Here is a 23,138-nt window from a genome sequence, read left to right on the forward strand (position 1 = left end):
AGGACCCACATGTACAAAAATATTCATAGCAGCTCTTTTTGTGGTGGCAAAGAACTGGAAATTGAGAGGATGCCCATCAATTGGGGAATGGCTGAGCAAGTTGTGGTATATGAATGTAATGGAATACTATTGTGCTATAAGAAATGATGAACAGGCTGACTCAGAAAAACCTGGAAAGACCTATATGGTCTGATGCTGAGTGAAGTGAGCAGAACCAAGAGGACTTTGCACACAATAACAGCCACATTATGCAGTGACTAAGATTGTTAAACTGAACTCTTCTCAGCATTACAAGAATCTAAGACATCTCCAGAGGCCTCAGGATGGAAAATGCTGTCCACATCCAAAGAAGGAACTATGGAAGTTGAATCACTATCACTTATTTTTACCTTCTGTTGAGTTTTGTTTCATCTTTCTGATGGTTCCTCCTATTGGTTTTAATTTTTACTTACAACTTCACTAATGTGAAAATATGTTTAATGGGTATGTAAATGTAAAGCCTATGTCAGATTGTGTGCTATCTTGTGGAGGGTTGGGGGGGAGGAAGGGAGAGAAAAATTTTCAACTCAAAAGTATATGGAAGTGATTGTTGATAAATCAAAATACATTAATAAAATTTTTTATAAAAAAAATGTATTATCTTCCTAATGTTTGTTGTTGAGGTGTAGACGGTAGGAATTTGGGGACCCCAAAATTACAACACGTGGATCTTGTCCGAAAGAATTCGACCGAAGTCTTCTTTCACCCAAAGATAAGATTTGTTAAAGATGAACCATACAGGCCAGACTGTTAAGAAATCTGAACATTTGTGATGCTCATAAGGATGAGCAGCAGGCATGAGGAAGTCTCCACCCACCATTGCATAAAGAAGAATCTTTCTTAGGTAATCCTTATGTCCAAAGAATGATCCAAAGGTAAGGATCCTTCATATTGAAATTTTACACAACTTCAATTTCTTGGCCATTATCATTCTAATTCTTAAGGTTGGTTAATGAAGCTAAAAAATCTACCACTTTACCAATACTTCACTTACAACAAAATAACATTGGCTTGCTTTTCTCCTTGCTCCCCTTTGTTAAGAACACATGAAAATAAATTCTGTCCATTTGTGGCAATGATTTATCACCATTAACATTCATTTTTAATCTCATCAATGCAGTCTTTGTTATAGTTTCACTATTTTTTTTCCACCACTGAATCCTTTGCTGATTGCTACTCTTTTCTTTGAATCTATGATATCTTTATAACAAGCTGATGAGTGGCAGCCATCTGAGTCTGAGTACTTCCAGGTTTTGTTTTTGCCTTTGTTTACATTCATACTCTAGTACTGGTGTTTCACGTAAAAATTTTCTTTACAGAAGGGACATAACACTGGTACAAGCTCTCTTGCATTACAATCCTAGTTTGTTCACAGGTAAAATGAGTGTCTATCAGTCTTCAATCTTTGACTTTTTATGTTCACCTCAGAGCAGGCATTAAACTCCTGCTTCTTATGCTCAAGACATAATATTCCTGAACATTACACACAACTAGAAGAAAATGTCTCTGTCTGTAGTGTTCCACCTGGTAGTGTGAGAAATAATTATTAATAACCAATGTCTTGGGGAAATTCAGAGCTCCCCCCTTCTTCCAAAGTCCTGACTTTAAGTCATTTTTTTTTCTTAAAGGACATTATTGATAATAAGATTTCATTGACTATCCTCAATCATAGTCATACCCCACTCAAACTTGTAAGGAATTAAATCTAAAGTGGGGAGGTCCATTGTATTCTGCTAAGGCTCAGATGAGGTATGCAATCTTTGAATTGATAGCCTGAAGCTATGGGTGGTCTGGTATAGTATACAGAGCTACTCAGCCCTCCATTTTAATATAGCCCAACTCCAATCAAGTTAACCAATTAGATTTGATTGCTGTTTGATGAAACGATATGCTGTTTTGAAGGGTATGTAAACTGTGAATCCCACACCATGATCCTGTTTGGTCTGAGAGACATCTTTTTATTAATAAACTTTTGGCCTTATCAACAAAATGGTTAAATTACTCAGAAACTATGTCTCTGGAAATTTTTAAATCATCACAGTTATGGTTACCATGAAAGATTCAGAGCCTTTCACTTACCAAGTTGCTCCCCTCAATGGGGCCCACATTGAGAGTTTCTCCACAAGGAGAGTTCTCTGTCAGGATTCTGGCCTTGATCTCCCTTTTACCAATAAGTAAATTTTATCTGGGTAAGCATATATATGTCTATATGTTTGTTTGTGTTACAGCTTTTTTTCTAATTTTCACTCTCACAGGGAGGCAATTGTCAGGTAGATGTGTCTACTAGAAAAAGATTCTCTGAAGTAAGCTATATGTGGATGAGAGACAGAAAATCTGTCTATACAGTAAAAGGCCACCTGAGAAATTTGAAGTATTATGGATATTCAGTTTATGAAACCAATTACTTGGTAAGCCCCCAAAATACCAGCAATATATTCTAAATTTCTTGCAGGACTAGAGTTTCAAATAGGGAAATCTGGCAGGCCAATAATCTATGAGAGAATCTCCAAAGCCACAATCCTTGAGTTCAAGCTTTAGGGATTATATGTAAATTAAATCTGTGTTTGTGTGTGTGAAAGCAACTCTTTAAGTAAAGGTGTAGAGGTATGTAAAATTGCACAACAGTGCCCTGAGGCCCTGTTCTTAGCAGGTTTTCCTCAGAGCTAGGTCATAAGGATTCCTGCAGTCAGGTATAGTGAGTAAACTAAGTGAGATATTAAAGCAAGGAGAGAAAGTAGTTTTAATCTCAATTTTTCTCTTTCTGGGTCACTAAGACTCTAATCAGTTTGTCTCTGTGTCTGTTTGTGTGAAGTTTTCTAAGATTAACTTGTTAAGTAAGGGAACTGAAAAAGCAAGTGAAACTCTCCCAGGAGTTGGTTTGGGAGATGGAATCAGAGAAAGGACCTTTCTTGCTGAACAAAAAGAGCCAAGTATTTTTCTTTGGATGAAGTTCTAGCAACAGCTTTCTAGTGATAAAAATCTAGACAAGCAGCTTAAAAATAGCAAGGACTGATGAGGGAAAGCTAAGAGAGTTTTTTGCTATGCCAAAGTTAAGATGAATTTAGGTTTAGTTAAATCCCAAAGCTAAAGTTTGTAGATTAAGTTTTAAATAAATCTAGAGAACTGTCCACCCCCACCCCCCATATATCTGACATCAGGACAATGTGTTTAAAACTGCAAAAATTAGGCTTTTTGTCTTGTAAAACACCTTGATTAGGACTTTTCTTTGTAAAATGTCTTGATCTGGACTTTTTCTATGGCCTTAAACATAATCACTTTAGGGTTTCACTGATTTGTTTAAAATGTATATTAACATTGTAAAAGCTGTTTTAATGTAATGGTTGAAAGTAATGTTGGTGAAGGGTGTGAGAGAAATACAGCTCTCTTTAGAATCTGAAGAGAGTTAACACTTAATAATTTTATTAAGTGTTAACTCTCTTCAGATTCTAAAAGTAGTAGGAGAAAAAAGAGGGTGGGCACAATTTTTAATTTGGAAGGTTGTGTTAATTTCTTTTTTTAAAAGATTTTAATATATTTCTTTTTTATTTTTCCTAATTACATGTAAAAACAAATTTTTTATATTCTTTTAAAAGTTTTTTGAGTTTCAAATTCTTTCCCTCCCTCCTCTCACCCCTCATTGAGAAGGCAAACAATTTGATATAGGGTACAGATGTGCAGTCATGCAAAATGTATTTCCATATTACTCAGGTTGTGAAAGAAAACAGACAAAAAGGAAAACAAGAAAAATAAAGCAAAAAAAAAGCTTCAATATGCAATGAGACTCCATTAGTACATTCTCTTGAAAACTTTTTTTCATTATGAGAAATAATTCATTTGGACCCCTACTTAGCATTAATAATTTGATATTGTATTCTATTGGGTAGTGATTATAAGTTTCATAATAGGCCCCAGAGCTATGAGCTGCTGATTTGTTAAGTTCACTTGCTTAATCATAGAAAGGCCCTCCACCCTTCTTTTTCCTTGTCATGGTGACCAAGCCTAGTACACCAGAGGTGATTCAATTTCATGGAAAGTCCTCCCACTTATTTTTATAAATCTGAACAACTCTTTCTTGTCCAACATGATGACCGTCTTATGACCACTTTTGTCAGTGGAATTGCCCCATCTTAGCCCAACTTGTGACCCCCTGCTGACATGTCATTTTGAACCTCAAGAGCAAGGGCTGTTAACCAATGAGATTCTATATTTTAGCATGCTTCTTTTGCGTATTTGGATATCAAACTATAAAAACATGGTACTGGAAGAAGAGGGTATCTCAGATCAGGAGGAAGATCTGAGATCCACTTTATTAGAGGGGATCATGCACCTTTTAATAAATTGCCATTGGGTGAGAGCTTTACATCAGTCTCTTTTATTGTAGATTGGACAAGTTTAATCCCCACATCATCATAAGTCTTTCAGAATTGTTTTGGATCTGTGAATATTGGGTCTTGGAGCTGAGAATAACTATCATTCACACTTGATCATCATGCAATATTGCTATTAATGTGTAATGTATCCTGGTTCTATTCACTTCATTCAGCATCAGTTCATGTAAATCTTTCCAGTTTTTTTTTCTGAGAGTATTCTGCTTATTACTTCTTATAGTACAATAGTATCCCATCATAATAATGTATTACAACTTATTCAGCTATTCCCCAATTGATGAACATCCACTCTATTTTGAATTCTTTGCTGCCACAAAGAGAGCGCTATAAATATTCTTGTCCATATAAGTCCTTTTCCTTTTTTAAAAATCACTTCGGAGCCTAGTAGTGATATTGCTGAGTCAAAGGGTATGGATGATTTTATAGCCCTTTTGGCATAGTTACAAATTGCTCTCCAGAATGGTTGAATCCATTCACAACTCCACCAACAATGCATTAGTGTCTCTATTTTCTGACATCCCATCCAACATTTGTCATTTTTCTTTTCTGTCATATTAGGAAATCTCACAGGTGTAGGGTAGTACCTCAAAGTTGTTTTAATGTGCATTTCTCTAATAAATAGTGATGTAGAGTACTTTTTCATATGAATAAAGTTGTAGATAGCTTTGATGACTTCATCTGAAAACTGCCTATTCATCTCTTTTGTCCATTTATTAATTGCGGGAATGGATCTTATTTTTGTAAATTTGACTTAGTTTTCCATATATTTGAGAAAGGCCTTTATCAGAGAAAGTTGCTTTAATTTTTTTTCAGTTATTATTACTGTGTATTTCCCTACATTTTATTTTTCCCCCCATTTATTCTATTCTTTCCTTTCACTCTGTCCATTTTCAAAAATGTTTTGCTTTTGATTATTGTCTCCCCTAATCCAACCCCCCCCTTTCTATTGGCAACTACCCCCTTCGCTTATGCCCATCCCCTTCTACTTTTCTGTAGGATGTAATAAATTCCTATACTCAATTGAGTACATATGTTATTCCTTCTTTGAGCCAATTCCAATGAAAGTTCAAGAACTCCCCTCCCCCAACTCCCTCATCTCCAATGTAAAAGCTCTTTCATGTGAGATAATTTACCCCATTCTACCTCTTCCTTTCCACTTCTCCTAGAGTATTCCTCTTTTTCACTCCTTAATTTAATATTTTTGGATAGCATCCCATCATATTCAATTCATACCCATGACCTGTGGATACTCTAAGTGCTCCAATACTGATAAAGTTTTTAGGAGCTACAAGTATCATCTTCCCATGTAACAATGTAAACAATTAAACTTTATTGAATCCCTTATGATTCCTTTTTCTATTTACCTTTGAGTCTTGTGTTTGAATGTCAAATTTTCTAGTCAGCTCTGATCTTTCATCAGGAAAACTCAAAAGTCTTCCATTTCATTGAATATCCATCTTTTTCCCTGAAGGATTACATTCAGTTTTTCTAGATAGGTGATCCTTAGGGGCAGCTAGGTGACGCAGTGGATAGAGCTCTGGCCTTGGAGTCAGGAGTACATGAGTTCAAATACAGTCTCAGACACATGTCACTTACTAGCTGTGTGACCCTGGGCAAGCCACTTAACCCCAATAGCCTCACCAAAAGGCAAAAAAAAAAATAGAGAGGTGATCCTTGGTTGTAATCCTAGTTCCTTTGCCTTCTGGAATATTATATTCCAAGCCCTCTGATCCTTCAATGTAGAGGCTTCTAAATCTTCTGTTATCCTGATTGTACCTCAAAAATCTTCCTTCCTTCCTTCCTTCCTTCCTTCCTTCCTTCCTTCCTTCCTTCCTTTCTGGCTGCTTGCAATATTTTCTCCTTAACCCAAGAGTTCTGGAATTTGGCCATAATATTCCTGGAAGTTTTTATTTTGAGATGGCTTTCAAAAAGTTATCAGTGGATTCTTTTAATTTCTATTCTACCCACTGGGTTTAGAATTTCAGGCAGTTGTCCTTGTTAATTTCTTGATGACTAGGCTTTTTTTTTGAATGATGGCTTTCAGATAGTCTAAGAATTCTTAAATTATCTCTCCTTGATCTTTTTCCAGGTCATTTGTTTTTTCAATGAAATATTTCGTAATTTCTTCTATTTTTTTCATTTTTAAAATTTTGTTTTATTGATTTTTTAAAAATTACTTCTTGTTTCTTGATACCTTATGGAATCATTAGCTTCAACTTTCCCAATTCTAATTTTTTAAAACAATTTTCTTCAGTGAGCTTTTATACTTCCTTTTCCATCTGGACAATTCTACTTTTAAAAAGTTCTTTTTTTTCCCAGTTAATTTGTGTATGTCCTTTTCCATTTGACCAATTTTGCTTTTTAAGGAGTTCTTCTCTTTAGGGGATTTTTGTGCCTCTTTACCATTTGGTCAGTTCTGGCTTTTTAAGGTGTTATTTTCTTCAGTATTTTCTGTGCCTCCTTTACGAAGCTTTTACTTCTTTTTTATGGTTTTCTTGCATCACTCTCATTTATTTTCCCAATTTTTCCTCTACCTCTCTTATTTGATTTTTAAAACCCCTTTTGAGATCCTCCAGGAATTACTCAAGTCACATTTTTCTTTGAGGCTTTGGATATAGCAGTTTTGACTATGTTCTCTTCTGAGTTTGTGTTTTGATCTTCCCTGTCACCATAGTAACTTTTTATGGTCAGGTCCTTTTTTGTTGTTTGTTCATTTCCTAGCCTATTTCTTGATTTTTAATTTGATGTTAGAGTTGGTTGAAGCTCCTGGGCTTTTTTTCTGTACTTAAAAAAGACTATTTGTTAGATAAGATGGTCATCTAACAGGAAAAGGGAAAAGGACATTGGAGAGAATTATGATGATGCAAAAAATGAAAGATAGCAATAAAAACTTATTTTAAAAAATAAAATAGCTTCAGAATTATAAAAAACACTTGGTAATCCATGTACAAAAATATACACAGGACCTATATAAATGCAATTATAGAACAGTTTTTTCAGAAATAAAGTTAGACCTAAATAATAGAGCAATATTAATTGATCATGGATAGATCAAGCCAATATAATAAAAATGACAAGATTAGTTAAATTAATTTACTTATTCAGTGCCACAACAATTAATCTTCTAAAAGATTGCTCTGTGAAGTTAGTAACAATAGTAATGAAATTCATCTAGAGGAATCTAAAGGAAAATGATGAAAAAAGTCAGAAAAAGTTGGCCTAAAAGTATCAGATCTGAAAGTCCACTACAAAGTAGTAACCATCAAAACAATTTGGTATTGCTTATAAAGAGATGTCTACCAATGGAGCAGTTTAGATACACAACATACAGAAGTAAACAAATACCGTAACAAAGTAGTCAATAAACCCAAAGAACTCAGCTACTAAGTGTAAAAGACTTATCATGTGACAAAAACTGCTGGGAAAACTAGACAACAGTATGCCAGAAATTAGCATTAAACCAATACAATCCAATCTTATCAAGATAAACTCCAAATGGATACATGACCTAGATCTAAAATGTCACATCATAAACAAATTAATGAAATAAATTAATTTGCAGTTCTATGGATAAAGGAAGAAATCACGACAAACACAGGTCAAATTTTATTACACAGATTAAAAAGGGGTTACTCAGTTTAATCCAATGAAGCTAAGATTAAAAGGAAAACAATCAACCTGGAAAAAATCTTTACATAAAATTTCTCCGAAAAAGGCTTCATTTCGAAGATGTATAAGTAATTTTAAAAAATTTATAAGAAAGATATCTATTCCACAATTGAAAACTGGGCAATGTATATGAATAGAAAGTTCTTAAGAGAAGAAATACAAATTATCTGTAGTTATATGAAAAAATCCTTCAAAATAATAATAATTAGAGAAATATTAATTAAAGGAACTCAAAGGTTCCACTTTACACCCATCAGTTAGGAAATACATATATGAATGTAATAGATTACTATTGCATTGTAAGAAACCAAGAATAAGCTGGTTTTTGAAAAAAATAGTGAGACTTGTATGAAATGATACAGAATGAATTGAACCAAATTGAGGGAAAATTATACTGTACCATCAATATGTTTAAAATGAACAATTTTGAAAGACATAAGAATTCTGATCAACCCATTGATTAACCATGATTCTGGAAAACTGAAAAATGTTGTCCACCTGTTAAAAGATGTTAGACTAGTATGAAGAATGAGAGAGATTTTGGGATATAGCCAATATGAGAAATTTCTTTTGCTTGACTAGAATTATTCATTCCAAAGGTTTTTGTTTTTTTTGTTTTTGTTTTGTGTTTTTAGTGTGGGAAGGTAGGTGGGAGATAGAAAAAAATTACTCAATGTTTGAAAAAAGATGTCATTTTAAAAATACACATTACTTCTAGCCAAGATGGCTACCTGAAAAGAGATTTACCGTGCACTTCCAATCTTGGAATTCACACCCAACCAAATAATGATTAAATAATCTAAGGAGAAACTGCATTAACTTCTTACATACTGAACAAAAAGTCAACCAAAAGTCCTTGGACAATAACATAGGGGGCATCCAATAAAACCAAAACCAACCAGTGTGAGCAGGCATGGGAGATAAGTATAGCTGTGGAACCTGCAAAGTTCTTTGTCCTGAGGCAGCAAGAGTCAGAAATCCACAGAATGGGAACCTTGGGAACCTCAAGGAGCACCAATAACCAGAAGAGGCACATTAGCATTCAGACTGAAACGTTCTAGATTGGACAGAGGCTATGAGGTCCAATTAAATGATGCATGGGGATATAAGCAGAATTTATCCTGAGGTAAAAGCATTGTAAAGCAAAACAGCTTTGAAATCCTTAAGTACTGTGATGAAATGTGTCACCAATCCCCTGACAGGTTTGATGGACTCAAATTCAAAACCCTTCACAATCATGTCCAGCTCTTCATGACTCTATTTGAGGTTTTCTTGGCAGATACTAGAAAGGTTTGCCATTTCCTTTCCAACTCGGTTTTGCAGATGAGGAAACTGAGGCAAACAGGGTGAAGTGACTTACTTAGGGTCATACAGTTATTTATTAAGTGTCTCAGGCTATATTTAAACTCAAAAAGATGAATCTCCCTAAATCCAGGCCTGGAACTCTATCCCCTGCCCCACCTAGTTGCTGTACCTCACCTTTACCACCTTCTTATACCTTATACCCCAACAGTACTCTTTGATTCAATGCCACTAGTCTTCTTGCTGTTCTTCAAAAAAGACACTGAACTCCTGGCATTTTCTTTTATCTATCTATCTATCTATCTATCTATCTATCTATCTATCTATCCTGCTTTTTAAAAGCAGAAAGATTTTTTATTCTTTTTTTCTTTAGTTCCAAATTCTCTCTAGTTATTGAGAAAACAAAAGAAAAAAATTATAAATATGTAGTCATGCAACATGTATAGCCGTGTTCAAAAAAAAAGAGGAAAAATACTTCAGTCTGCACTCTAAGTCCATCACTTTCTCTATCTAGAGGTGGATGATATGTTTCATCATAAATCCTTAAGAATTGCAATGGGTCATTGTGTTGATCAGATTCATTAAATCTTTCAAAAGTCCATTATCTTTACAATACTGCTGTAACAGTGATGATTGTTCTTCCAGTTCAATACACTTAATTTTGCATCAATTCATACAAGTCTTTTTTTCTGAAACTTACTATACCTTTCATTTCTTATAGCACAATAATTAGTATTAGACCACATCATTTGCCACAAACATTCATCCATTTCCCAACTGATGTTGCCTAGTGATGGATATTCCCTTGGTTTCCACTTCTTTGCCACCACAAAGAACGGCTATTAATATGTTTTTGTAAAATAGATCCTTTTCCTCTTTCTGTAACTTCTTTGGGTTATAGACCTAGTAGTGGTATTGCTGGATCAAAGGATATACTCAGTTTAATAGCTTTTTGGCCATAGTTTCAAATTGCTTTCTAGAATGGTTGAACTAATTCACAGTTCCACTAACAATGCTTATTTAAAAAAAAAAAAAGAAAGAAAGAAAAGGAAAGGAAAAGACAATCCCTGCTCTCAAGGAACTCATAGTCTAATAGAAGAAGTGATATGTATATATCTATGTACAAACAAGCAATATATGAGGTAAATTATCATTTTCCTTCTTTTTTGCCATCTTATCCAATCTTATAAGTGTTAGATGGAAGCTCAGAATTGTTTTAATTTGCATTTTTGTTTATTAGTGATTTAGAACATGATTTCATATGGTTATTGATAGTTTTGATTTCTTCCAGAAAATTACCTGTTCATATCTTGTCATTATTTATTAATTAGGTAATGGCTCTCATTCTTGCAAATTTGACTCAGTTCTCTATATACTTTAGAGATGGGACCTTTTTCAGAGAAACTTTCTGTGAAGATCTTTTTTACCCCACTTTCCTGTTTTTCTTCTAATTTTAGTTGCATTTGTTTTTGCTTGTGCAAAATTTCTTAATTTTATGTAATCAAAATGATTCATTTTACTTCCTATGAACCTCTTTATCTTTTGTTTGATTGTGAACTCTTCCCTTATCCATAGATGATAGGTATTTCTTCTCTGCTTTACTAATTTGCTTATATTACTCTTAATGACTAAATAACATAGCCATTTTGAGCTTATTTTGGTAAATGGTGTGAAATATTGTTCAATGCTTAATTTCTGCCATACTACTTTCCAGTTTTCCCTAAAGTTTTGTTGAATAGTGAGTTCTTGCCCTAATAGTTTTTAATCTTTGGGTTTATTGAATAGCAGGTTACTTACTCATTTGCCACTATCTATAATATACCTATACATTCTACTGATCAACCTCTCTATTTCTTACCGTGGTGGTAGAATAGATAGAGTACTAGTCCTGGAGTCAGGAAGACCAAATTTAAATCAGTGCTCAGATACTACTTGGTATGTGACCTTGAATAAGTCACTTAACCCATCTGTCTCAGTTTCTTCATTTGTAAAATGGGAATAATAATAGCACCTACCTCCCAGGTTAATTGTGAGGATCAAATGAGATGATAATTGTAAAGCACTTAGCACAATGTCTGGCAAATGGTAAGCACTATATAAATGTTAGCTTATTATGATGATGGTAATGGTGATGATGATGATGATATTCCCTTTAATACTGCTTTGGCTTTAACCTACAAATTTTAGCATGTTGTCTCATTTTTGTCATCATCTTTAATGACATTATTGATTTTTTTCTATGATTTTTTCTTTCACCCCCCTCATTGTTTAATTAATTTTCAATCCACGCTTCTAAGGCCCTTTATTGAATGAAATTTATTGCATTATCATAAGAAAAAGATGCGCTTCACATTTCTGTTCTTTTGTATTTGTTTTTGACGTTTTTATGCCCCAAATATATGGTCAGTTTCTGTGAAGGTACCATGTGCCATGCACATACAAGAAATACATATACTTCTTCCTATTCTCATTCACTATTTTTCCAAAGGTCTATCATACTAGCTTTCCTAAAATTCTGTTCTTCTCCCTAATGTCTTTCTTATTTATTTTATGCTTATATTTACATTTATTTGAGGTTATATATAGGTTTAAGAGAGGGTAAATTGAGGTATCCCACTGTATAGTTTTACTATCTATTTCCTCCTGTAACTCATTTAACTTTTCCTTTTAAGAATTTGTATGTTATGATTTGCTCTGACTTTTTCTTGGCTTTTTCATTTGGAATTTAGCATGGTATTTTTTCTAGGTTGTTGTGGAGGAGATATGTTAGGTTAACTGGGCAAAAACCTTGACTCTTGCCCCACCATTTTGACTCTGTATTCCTCCTGGTGTTTTTTACTGTCTATACCTCATACTTGGAATGCTCTTTCTCCTTATCTTTATCTCTTGGCTTCCCCAGCTGCCTTTAAATTTGAGTTGAAATCTGATATTCTATAGGAAGCCACCCTCTTAATTCTAGCCTTTTCTCTGTTATTTCCAATTTACCCCATGTATTGCTTGTTTGTACATAGATATATGCATATCACTTCCTTATTAAACTATGAGTTCCTTGAGAGAAAGAATTATCTTTTCCTTTTCTTTTTTTTAAATAGCATTTTATTTTTTCCCAATTATATGTCAAGATAATTTTTAGCATTCATTTTTACAAGATTTTGAGTTCCAATTTTTCTTCCTTTCATCCTGCCCTCCTCTCTTCCTAATTTGATATAGCTTATATTTATGCAAGTATGCAAAACATGTATCCATATTACTCAAAGTTGTGGGGGAAAAAAGAAATAGATCAAAAGTTTAAAATCTGCAAAAAAAAAATAAATAAAGTGCAACAAGTATGTTTCTATCTGCATTCAGAGTCCATTAGTTTTTTATCTGGATGTGGATAGCATTTTCCATCATGAGTCCTTTGTACTTGTCTTGCATCATAGTTTTTCTGAGAAGAGCTGAGTCATTCATAGCTGATCATCACACAATGTTGCTGATACTGTGTACAATGTTTTCTTGGTTCATGCTCAATGCATCAGTTTGTACAAGTTTTTCCAGTTTTTCTGAAATCTGCATGCTCATCATTTCTTATTGCACAATAGTATTTCATTACATTCATACAGCACAGCTTGTTCAGCCATTCCCCAATTGCTGGACATCCCCTCAATTTCCAATATTTTGCCACCACAAAAAGGGCTGCTATAAATATTTTCACACATTTGGTCTTTTCTCTTTTTTATGATCTCTTTGAGATATTGACCTAGCAGCTGGATCAAAGGTATGCACAGTTTGGTTGCCCTTTGAGCATAGTTCCAAATTGCTCTCCAGAATGGTGGGATCAGTTCACAACTCCACCAACAGTGCACTAGTGTCCCAATTTTCTCCAACATTTATCATCTTTTTTTTCGTCATATTTGCCAATCTGATGGGTGTGAGGTAGTACCTCAGAGTTGTTTTAATTAACTCTTCTCTAATCAAAAGCAATTTAGAGCACTTCTTAGATCTATAGATAGTGTTGATTTCTTCTGAAAATTGCCTGTTCATATCCTTTGATAATTTACCAATTGGAGAATGGCTGCTATTCTTATAAATTTGACTCACTTCTCTATATATTTTAGAAATGAGGCCTTTATCAGAGCCTCTTGCTGTAAAAATTGTTTCCTAGCTTTCTGCTTTCCTTCTAATCTTGGTTGCATTGGTTTTGCTCGTGCAAAAGCTTTTTAATTTAATATAATAAAAATGATCTATTTTATATTGCATAATGCTGTCTGTCTCTTGTTTGGTCACGAATTCTTCCCTTCTTTATAGATCTGACAGGTAAACTATTTCTTGCTTTTCTAATTTCTTTTATGGGGTCACTCTTTATGTCTAAATCACTCACTCATTTTGACTTTATCTTAGTATACTGTGTGAGATGTTGGTCTATATCTAGTTTGTATCCTATTGTTTTCCAGTTTCATCAACAATTTTTATTAAAAAGTGAGTTCTTATCCCAAAGGCTGGGGTCTTTGGGATTATCAAACACTAGGTTACTGTGGTCATTGACTACTGTGTCTTGTGTATTTTACCTATTCCACTGATCCGTCACTTTTTTTTTTTAGCCAGTACCAGATAGTTTTGATGATTACTGCTTTATAATATAGTTTGGGATCTGGCACTGCTAGGTCATGTTCCATTGTATTCTTTTCCCCATTAATTGCCTTAATATTCTTGACTTTTTATTCTTCCAGATGAATTTTGTTATTATTTTTTCTAGCTCTATCCAACAATTTTTTGGTAGTTTGATTGGTATGGCACTGAATAAGTAAATTAGTTTAGGCAGAAATGATATTTTTATTATATTGGTTTGGCCTACCCATGAACAATTGATATTTTCCTAAATGTTTAGATCTGACTTTATTTGTATGAAAAGTGTTTTGTAATTGTGTTCATATAGTTTCTGGGTTTGTCTTGAAAGGTAGACTCCCAAGTATTTTACATCATTTGCAGTTATTTTAAATGGAATTTCTCTTTCTATCTCTTGTTGCTGGGCTTTGTTGGTCATATAAAGAAATGCTGATGATTCACATGGGTTTATCTTATATCCTGCAACTTTGCTAAAGTTGTTCATTATTTCAAGTATTTTTTTAGTTGATTCTCTAGGGTTCTCTAAGTATACCATCATATAATTTGCAAAGAGGGATAGTTTTGTATCCTCATTGCCTATTCTAAATCCTCTGATTTATTTTTCTTTTCTTATTGCTATAGCTAATATTTCTAGTACTATATTGACTAATAGTGATGATAATGGACATCCTTGCTTCATCCCTGATCTTATTGGGAAGGCTTCTAGCTTGAAGATAATGTTTGTTGATGGTTTTAGATAGATACTACTTATCATTTCAAGGAAAGCTCCATTTATTCCTATGCTGTCTAGTGTTTTTAATAGGAATGGGGTTCTGTATTTTGTCAAAAGCTTTTTTTTTTAGGACTTATTGAGATAATCATTTGATTTCAATTGGTTTTGTTATTTATATGGTCAATTACGTTGATAGCTTTCCTAATATTGAACCAATTTAGCATTCCTGGCATAAATCCCACCTGGTCATAGTGTATGATTCTTGTGATATATTGCTGTAATCACTTTGTTAGTATTGTTCAAAACTTTTGTATCAATATTCATTAGAGAAATTGGTGTATAATTTTCTTTTTCTGTTTTAGCTTTTCTTGCTTTAGGTATCAGCACCATATTTGTGTCATAATAAGAATTTGATAGGACTCCCTCTTCACCTATTTTTCCAAATAGTTTATATAGTATTGAAATTAATTGCGCTTTAAATGTTTAGTGAATTTGCTTGTGAACTCATTTGGCCCTGGGGATTTTTTCTTAGCGAGTGCAATAATAGCTTGTTCAGTTTCTTTTTCTAAGAGGGAATTATTTAGGCATTTTATTTCCTGATCTGTTAATCTGGATAATTTACATTTTCATTAATATTCATGGATTTTGCTCAAATTGTCAGATTTAATGGCATATAAATGCTCAAATATTTCCTAATGATTGCATTAATTTCTTCTTTGTTGGTAGTGATTTCACCCTTTTCATTTTCGATGTTGCTATTTGGTTTTCTTCTTCCTTTTTTTAAATGGAATTAACCAATGGCTTATCCATCTTACTGGTTTTTTTTTTCCATAAAACCAACCCCTACTTTCATTTATTAGCTCAATAGTATTTTTTTAAACTTTTAATCTTATTAATCTCACTTTTGATTTTCAGAATTTCCAATTTGATACTCAGTTGAGGGTTTTTAATTTGTTCTTTTTCTATTTTTACTTAGTTGCATGCCCAATTCAGTGATCTGTTCTTTTTCCATTTTATTGATGTAAGAATTTAGAGAAATAAAATTTCCCCTAAGTACTGCTTTGCCTGTATCCCATGTATTTTGGTATGTTGTCTCATTGTTGTCATTCTCTTTAATGAAATTATTGATTGTTTCTATGATTTGTTCTTTGCCCACTTATTCTTTAGGATTAGATTATTTAGTTTCCAATTAATTTTTAATCTGTCTTTCCACTGCCATTTGTTGAATGTAATTTTTATCACATTATGATCTGAAGTGATTACATTTAATATTTCTTCCTTTCTTCTGAGGTTTTTATGCCCTAAGACAGTCAATTTTTTGTCTAAGTGCCATGTGCTGCTGGGAAAAAGGTATATTCCTTTCTGTTCTCATTCAGTTTTCTCCAAAGGTCTGCCATATCTAGCTTTTCTAACATTCTATTTGCATCCTTAGTTTTTTTTTCTTTTTTCTTTTTTGTTGGGTTTATCAAGTTCTGAGAAGGGACAGTTGAGGTCCTTGACTATATACTTTTGCTGTCTATTTCTTTCTGTGACTCACTTAACTTCTCTTTTAAGAATTTGAATGCTATACCACTTGGTACATATGTGTTTAGTATTGATATTGTCTATGATTTTTTTTATCAAGATTTAGTTTCCTTCCTTATGTCTTTTAATTAAGTCTGTTTCTGCTCTTTCTTTGCCTGGGATCAGAATTGCTACTCCCACTTTTTTTCTTACTTCAGCTGAAGCACAATAAATTTTGCTCCAGCCTTTTACCTTTACTTGGTGTGTGTTTTTCTACTTCAAGTGTGTTTCTTGTAAAAGCATATTGTAGGTTTCTGATTTTTGATCCACTCTGTAATTGATTTCCATTCTATGGGAGAGTTCAAACCATTCACTCACAGTTATGATTAGTGTGTATTTCCCTCCATCATATTTTTCCTTCTGTCCATCTTCTGTTTTCTTTTACCCTTTCCCTCCTCTCCAGTGTTTTGCTTCTGTCTACCACATCCCCGATCTGTCTTTCCTTCTGTCAGTCTCCCCACACCTTTACTTAATCCCCTCCCTGCCTACTTTCCCTGTCAAGTAAGATAAATTTCTATGGTCAACTGCCTGTGTATATCATTCCCTCTTTGAGCCAAATACTGATAAGAGCAAGATTAAAGCAATGCCCATTGCCTGCTCTCCCACATTCCCCTCCACTGTAATAGGTCTTTTGTGCCTCTTCATGTGAAATAATTTACCCCATTCTACCTCTCCCTTCCTTTTTCAGTGCGCTCCTCTTTCACATTCCTTAATTTTTTTTGTCATTCCCTCAAATTAACCTTATACCAGTACCCTCTGTCTATGTGTATTCCTTCTAGCTATACTATTAATGGTACAATTTATAAGAATTACAAGTACCAAAAAAAAAAATTACAAGTATCATCTTCTCATGTAGGGACGTAAACAGTTTTGCCCTATTGAATCCTTTGTGTTTTCTTTTCCTTTTTTTTTTTTTACCTGTTTACACTTCTCTTGGATCTTGATATTGGATTAAATTTTTGGTTTAGCTCTGGTCTTCTCCTTATGAAAGCTTGAAATCCTTCTATTTCATTGAATGACCATTTAGCCAGGTGATTCTTGGTTGCAGTCCTAGCTCCTTTGTCTTCTGGAATATCATGCTCCATGACCTCTTATCTTTTAATGTTGTAATCCTGATTGTGAGTCCAGGATATTTGAATTCTTTCTGGACACTTGCAGCATTTTTTTCTTTGATCTTATATTTCAGAAATTTGGCTGTAATGTTCCTTGGAGTTTTTACTTTGGGATCTCTTTCCTGAGGTGATCAGTGGATTTTTTCAGTGCCTATTTTTTTTTTTTGTGGCTATGCAATGAGGTTAAATGACTTGCCCAGGGTCACATAGCTAGTAAATAAGTGTTAAGTGTCTAAGGCCGGATTTGAACTCAGGTCCTCCAGGGGCAATGCTCTATCCACTTTGCCACCTACCTGTCCCTTCATTCCCATTTGGCCCTCTGGTTCCAGGATATCAGGGCAATTTTCCTTCATAATTTCTTTCTTTTTAAAAAATATATTTAGTTTTCAACATTCACTAACGCAAGATTTTGAGCTCCAAATTTTCTCACCATCTCATCCCTCCCCACACCACAAGATGGCATGCATTCTGAATACCCCTTCCCCTAATCTGCCCTCCCTTCTCTCTTCTCCCCTCTTCTCTTGTTCCCTTCCTCTTCTATTTTCCTGTAGGGCAGGATAGATTTCTATGCCCATTTCCTGTATTTCTTATTTCCCAGTTGCATGTGAAAACAATTTTTTTAACATGTGTTTTTAAAACTTTGGGTTCCAAATTTTCTCCCTTCCTCCCTCTCCACCCACCCTCATTGAAAAGGCAAACAACTCAATACAGGTTATACATGTGTAGTCATGCAAAACACTTCTGTAGTGGTCATGTTGTGAAAAACTAAGTATATTTCTCTTCATCCTATCCTGCCCCCCATTTTTCCTATTCTCTCTTTTGACCCTGTACCTCCTCAGAAGTGTTTGTTTCTGATTACCCCTTGCCCCAATCTGCCCTCCCCTCTATCATCTCCCTGCTCTCTTTTCCCCTTCTCCCCCTGTTTTTATGTAGATTAAGATAGATTCCCATACTCAATTGAGTGTGTATGCTATTCCCTCCTTAAGCCAAATCCTATCAGAATAAGATTCACTGATTCCCTTTCACCTTCCTCCACTTCCTCTCCACTGCAAAAGCCTTTTCTTGCCAATTTTATGTGAGAGAGTTTACCCCATTCTACCTCTCCCATTCTCCTTCTCTCAGCATAAGGCTTTGACACCCCTTAATTTTATTCTCCAGATATCACCCCTTCATCTTCAACTCACCCTGTGCCATCTATCTATCTATCTATCTATCTATCTATCTATCTATCTATCTATCTATCTATCTATCCATCCATATAATTTTTTCCCTTCAACTACCCTAATACTGACAAAGGTCTCATGAGTTATAAATATCATCTTTCCATGCATGAATGTAAACAGTTCAACCTTAATAAGTCTCTCATGATTTCTTTTTCCTGTTTACCTCTTCATGTTTCACTTGACTCTTGTATCTGAAAGTCAAATTTTCTATTCAGCTCTGATCTTTTCATCAAGAATACTTGAAAGTCCCCTATTTCACTGAATGACCATTTTTTTCCCCTCAAAGATTATACACAGTTTTTCTGGGTAGGTGATCCTTGGTTGGAATCTTATCTCCTTTGCCCCCTGCTTTCTGGTCCCTTAATGTAAAAGCTGCTAAATCTTGTGTTATCCTGATTGTGTTTCCACAATACTTGAATTGTTTCTTTCTGGCTACTTGCAATATTTTCCCCTTGACCTGGGAACTCTGGAGTTTACCTACAATATTCTAGGAATTTTCCTTTGGGGGTCTCTTTCAGGAGGTGATCAATGGAGTCTTTCAATTTCTATTTTGCCCTCTGGTTCTAACATATCAGGGTAGTTTTCCTTGATAATTTCTTGAAAGATGATGTCTAGACTCTTTTTTTGATCATGACTTTCAAACAGTCCAATAATTTTTAAATTCTCTCTCTCGGACCTATTTTCCAGGTCAGTTATTTTCCCAATGAGATATTTCACATTGTTTTCTATTTTTTCATTCTTTTGAATTTGTTTTACAGTGTCTTGATTTCTCATAAGGTCATTAGCTTCCAATTGCTCCATTCTAATTTTTAAGGAAGTATTTTCTTCAGTGAGCTTTTGGACTTCCTTTTCATTTGGCCAGTTTTGCTTTTTAGGGCATACTTCTCATTGGCTTTTGATCTCTTTTGCCACTTGAGTTAGGCTATTTTTTAAGGTGTTATTTTCTTCAGTATCTTTTTGGTCTCCTTTAGCAAGCTGTTGACTTGTTTTTCATGATTTTCTTGCATCACTCTCATTTCTCTTCCTAGTGTTTCCTCTACTTCTCTTACTTGTTTCTCAAAATCCTTTGTGAGCTCTTCCATGGCCTGGGACCAATTCATATTTTTCTTGGAGGCTTTGGATGTAGGAGCTTTGACTTTGTTGTCTTCTGGTTGTATGTTTTGATCTTCTTTGTCACCAAAGAAAGATTCTGTGGTTTGAATTTTTTTGCACGGTTTGCTCATGATCCCAGCCAATTACTTGAATTTTAAATTCTTTTTTAAGATAGGGGTCTGCTTCCAGTGTGGAGAATGTACTGTCCCAAGCTTTAGGGGTTTTGTGCAGCTGTTTTCAGAGATACTTCTAGGGACCTGTAAATTTTCACTTCTTCCAAGGTGATATGATAAGGGGCGAGGTATTTACTCCTTTCCTGGCCTGTGCTCTGTTCTATGAGTGACCAAAAGCACTCTTTCCTGCATTGGAACTGTGAGGAAGATTCCTTCTGCACCACCACTACAAGCTCCACTATGTCAGCACTCCTCTTCACCCCAGGACCACCATCCAGAAATGTGACCCAGATCCAAGCATGAGCAAAGCAAGAGAATCTTGCACCAGCAGAGAGATCCCTGCAATCCCCCTCTGATCAGCCACTTGATTCCCCCTGTGGGCTGGAAGCTCTAGAAGCAGCTGTCACCCCAGGACCAAGCTTGGGGACTTGGGCTAGGACCGTGCTTCTGTCTCACCACAGTCACAGACTTTTCCTACTGACCTTCTAAGTTGTCTTTGACATTTGTGAATTGAGAAGTCTGGAAACCACCACAGCTGCCGGTGATTCAGTCCCCTGAGGCCTGCTCCAGGTATACTGAGGCCTGTTTTGCCTTCACTCCCATGCCGAATTGCGTTCCTCTCCCTACCTGGCGTGATATACCTTTCTGATCAACCATCCAGGGTATCTTGGGCTGTAAATTTGTTTCACTCTGTCTCTTTATGTGTTCTGCTGCTTTAGAATTTGCTTAAAGACATTTTTATGTGTATTTGGAGGGCATCTTGGCTCCACCTCTTCCTTGATAGTTTCTTAAAAGATGCTGTCCAGGTCCTCCTTTTGATTGTGACTTTCAGGTGGTCCAATGATTCTGACATTCTCTCTCCTGGATTTATTTTCCAGGTCTGCTGTTTTTCCAATTTTCTCCTATTGTTTTCATTCCTTTGAATTTGTTTGTTCAATTCTTGATGTGTCATAGAGTCATTTGTTTCCATTTGCCCAATTCTAATTTTTAAGGAGTTGTTTTCCTTGGTTAGCTTTTGCACTTCCTTTTCCATTTGGCCAATTCTACTTTTTAAACAGTTGTTTTCTTTTTTCAACCTCTTGACTTTTTTTCATAATTCTCTTGCACCACTCTCATTTCTTTCCCCATTTTTTCTTCTACCTCTGTGATATGATTTTTACGCTCTTTTTTGAGCTCTTCCATGAGTTCTTTCTGGGCTTGAGACCACTTCCTGTTTTTCTTTGGGATTTTACCCACAAGTGTTTTGACATTGTTGTCCTGTTCTGAGTTTGTGTCTTGGTCTTCACTGTCACCATAGTAACTTTCTATGGTCAGATTTTTTTTTGGTGTTATTTTTTGCTCATCTTTTAAAGCATTTTCCCTTTCTTTTAAATTTGAGCTCTGCTCCTGGGGTGGAAGGGGGGCAGCAGGCCCTGGCTGTTTACCTGGTGCTTCACCAATGTTGCCCTGAGGCCCTTGGGGAGCCCTAGTGTGTGATGCTGTGCTAAAGGAGTGGAGTGGGGGGTGGCTGGCACTGCTGGAAGCTATAAGGGTCTGGCAGCTTATTTGGTGCTGAACTGTGGTTCTGATGTTGGTGTCTGGCCTGTGTTGAAGCTAGTGCAATGTTCCTGCATCGGCTTCTGCCTGTTTGCCTGGGGCTACAATGAAGCAAATAGTGGGGCTAAACATATGCATTCCAAAAAGTATGGTATGTAAAATTGTGCAAAAATAAATAAATGAAGAAATGAATTAATATAAAAGTCCTTATGGGGACAATGAAATTGGGGCACAATACTCAAAATCTTCATCAGTGACATATTTTCAAATAGATAACAATAAAAACAAGAGCACTATTTTGTACATGTTAAAATGGTTAGGAAGTAAATAAATACTAGAGTAAATAATTGGGACAGCCTCATACTCCTAATGGGCCTACAGCCTCAGGGGATAGGCCTTAGGGTTGTGGTGTAGAGATAGTGAGACTGACCAACCCTTCTCAGCCCTTTGCCATTCACAGAGCCTGCTGCAATAGAGGATTAACAATAAATATGACACTATCTGATTAAGACCTGAAGTTTGCTTGTGGATGTGAGCAATAAAAGGCTTGTAACTTGTGAGTTATTGTGCAGTAGTGCAGTTTCTGCATTCTTGATATCTCTCAAATTGGTTGTCCTTTGTTCTTAATAGGACCAAAATGACATCACTATGTTAGAGTCAAGTTACAATGTGTCCGATTGTGGCTGATCAGAACACTATGAGCTCAGAGGGCTCTACCAGAGATAGGCACAAATAGTCCATGTGAACATTTGGGATGGATTCTCTAAATTTGCTTGTATCATGTTTATTTTGAGCTAGTTCAATTCTGCTGTACTCATAGAGGACAGCACCATCTCTGATGAGTGTATGTCATGCTGGGTGGTCCTGTGCATGCAATCAATTCCACAGTTCTTAAGAGAGACCTTGAGAGAGTCTTTGTATCGCCTTTCCTGAGAATCAGGTGAGCCCTTGCCTTGTGTTAGTTCTGATAGTCTTTTAGGCAAGTGTACATTTGGCATTTGAACAATGTGGCCAGCCCGTCAGAGTTACACTCTCTTCAGTGGAGTTTGAATGCTTGGCAGTTTAGTTTGAGAAAGGACCTCAGTGTCTTGTGCCTTATCCTGCCAGGTGATTGTCAGAATCTTCCTAAGACAGATTCAATTTCCTGGAGTGGACCTGGTATACTTTCCAGGTTTCACCGGTATACAGCAGTGAGGTCAGCACAATGGCTCCATAGATCTTCAGTTTGGCAGTCAGTCTCATCTCTCCCACACTTTCCTTTGGAGCCTCTCAAACACTGAGCTAGCTCTGGCAATATGTCAACCTTATTATTAATGTGTACTTCCCAGGTTAATATACTATCAAAGTAAGTGAACTTAGTCATAGCATTCAAAAATTCTCCATTTGCTGTAACTGATGTTTCCACATATTGATGGTGCAGTTCTGACTGTTTTCTTGGTGTTAATTGTTAGGCTAAGATTAGCACAAGTAGTAGAGAATCAATCCATATTTTCTTGCATCTCAGCTTCAGAGGCTGCATTGCATGCACAATCATCTGCAAACAAAAAAATCATGCACCAACACTCCATCCACTTTAGTCTTGGCTTGTAGGCTTTTCAGGTTAAATAATTTACCATCAGTGTGGTAGCCATGACAATATCAAAGGCCTTGGTCAGATTGACAAATGATGTGTACAGGCTTTTACTCTGCTCCTAGCATTTCTCCTGGAGTTGTCAGGCAGCAAG

The 23,138-nt window shown here is 35.4% G+C and overlaps 1 pseudogene; it reads right to left on the reverse strand.

Moving 5' to 3' along the window:
- Positions 1-815: 815 nt before the first annotated feature.
- LOC110201184 (AN1-type zinc finger protein 1 pseudogene) overlaps positions 816-23,138 on the reverse strand; it is a 39,790-nt pseudogene continuing 17,467 nt past the window's right edge.

Source organism: Phascolarctos cinereus, unplaced genomic scaffold (genome assembly GCF_003287225.1).
Source record: "Phascolarctos cinereus isolate Bilbo 61053 unplaced genomic scaffold, phaCin_HiC Scaffold_4;HRSCAF=312, whole genome shotgun sequence".
Lineage (NCBI taxonomy): Eukaryota > Metazoa > Chordata > Mammalia > Diprotodontia > Phascolarctidae > Phascolarctos > Phascolarctos cinereus.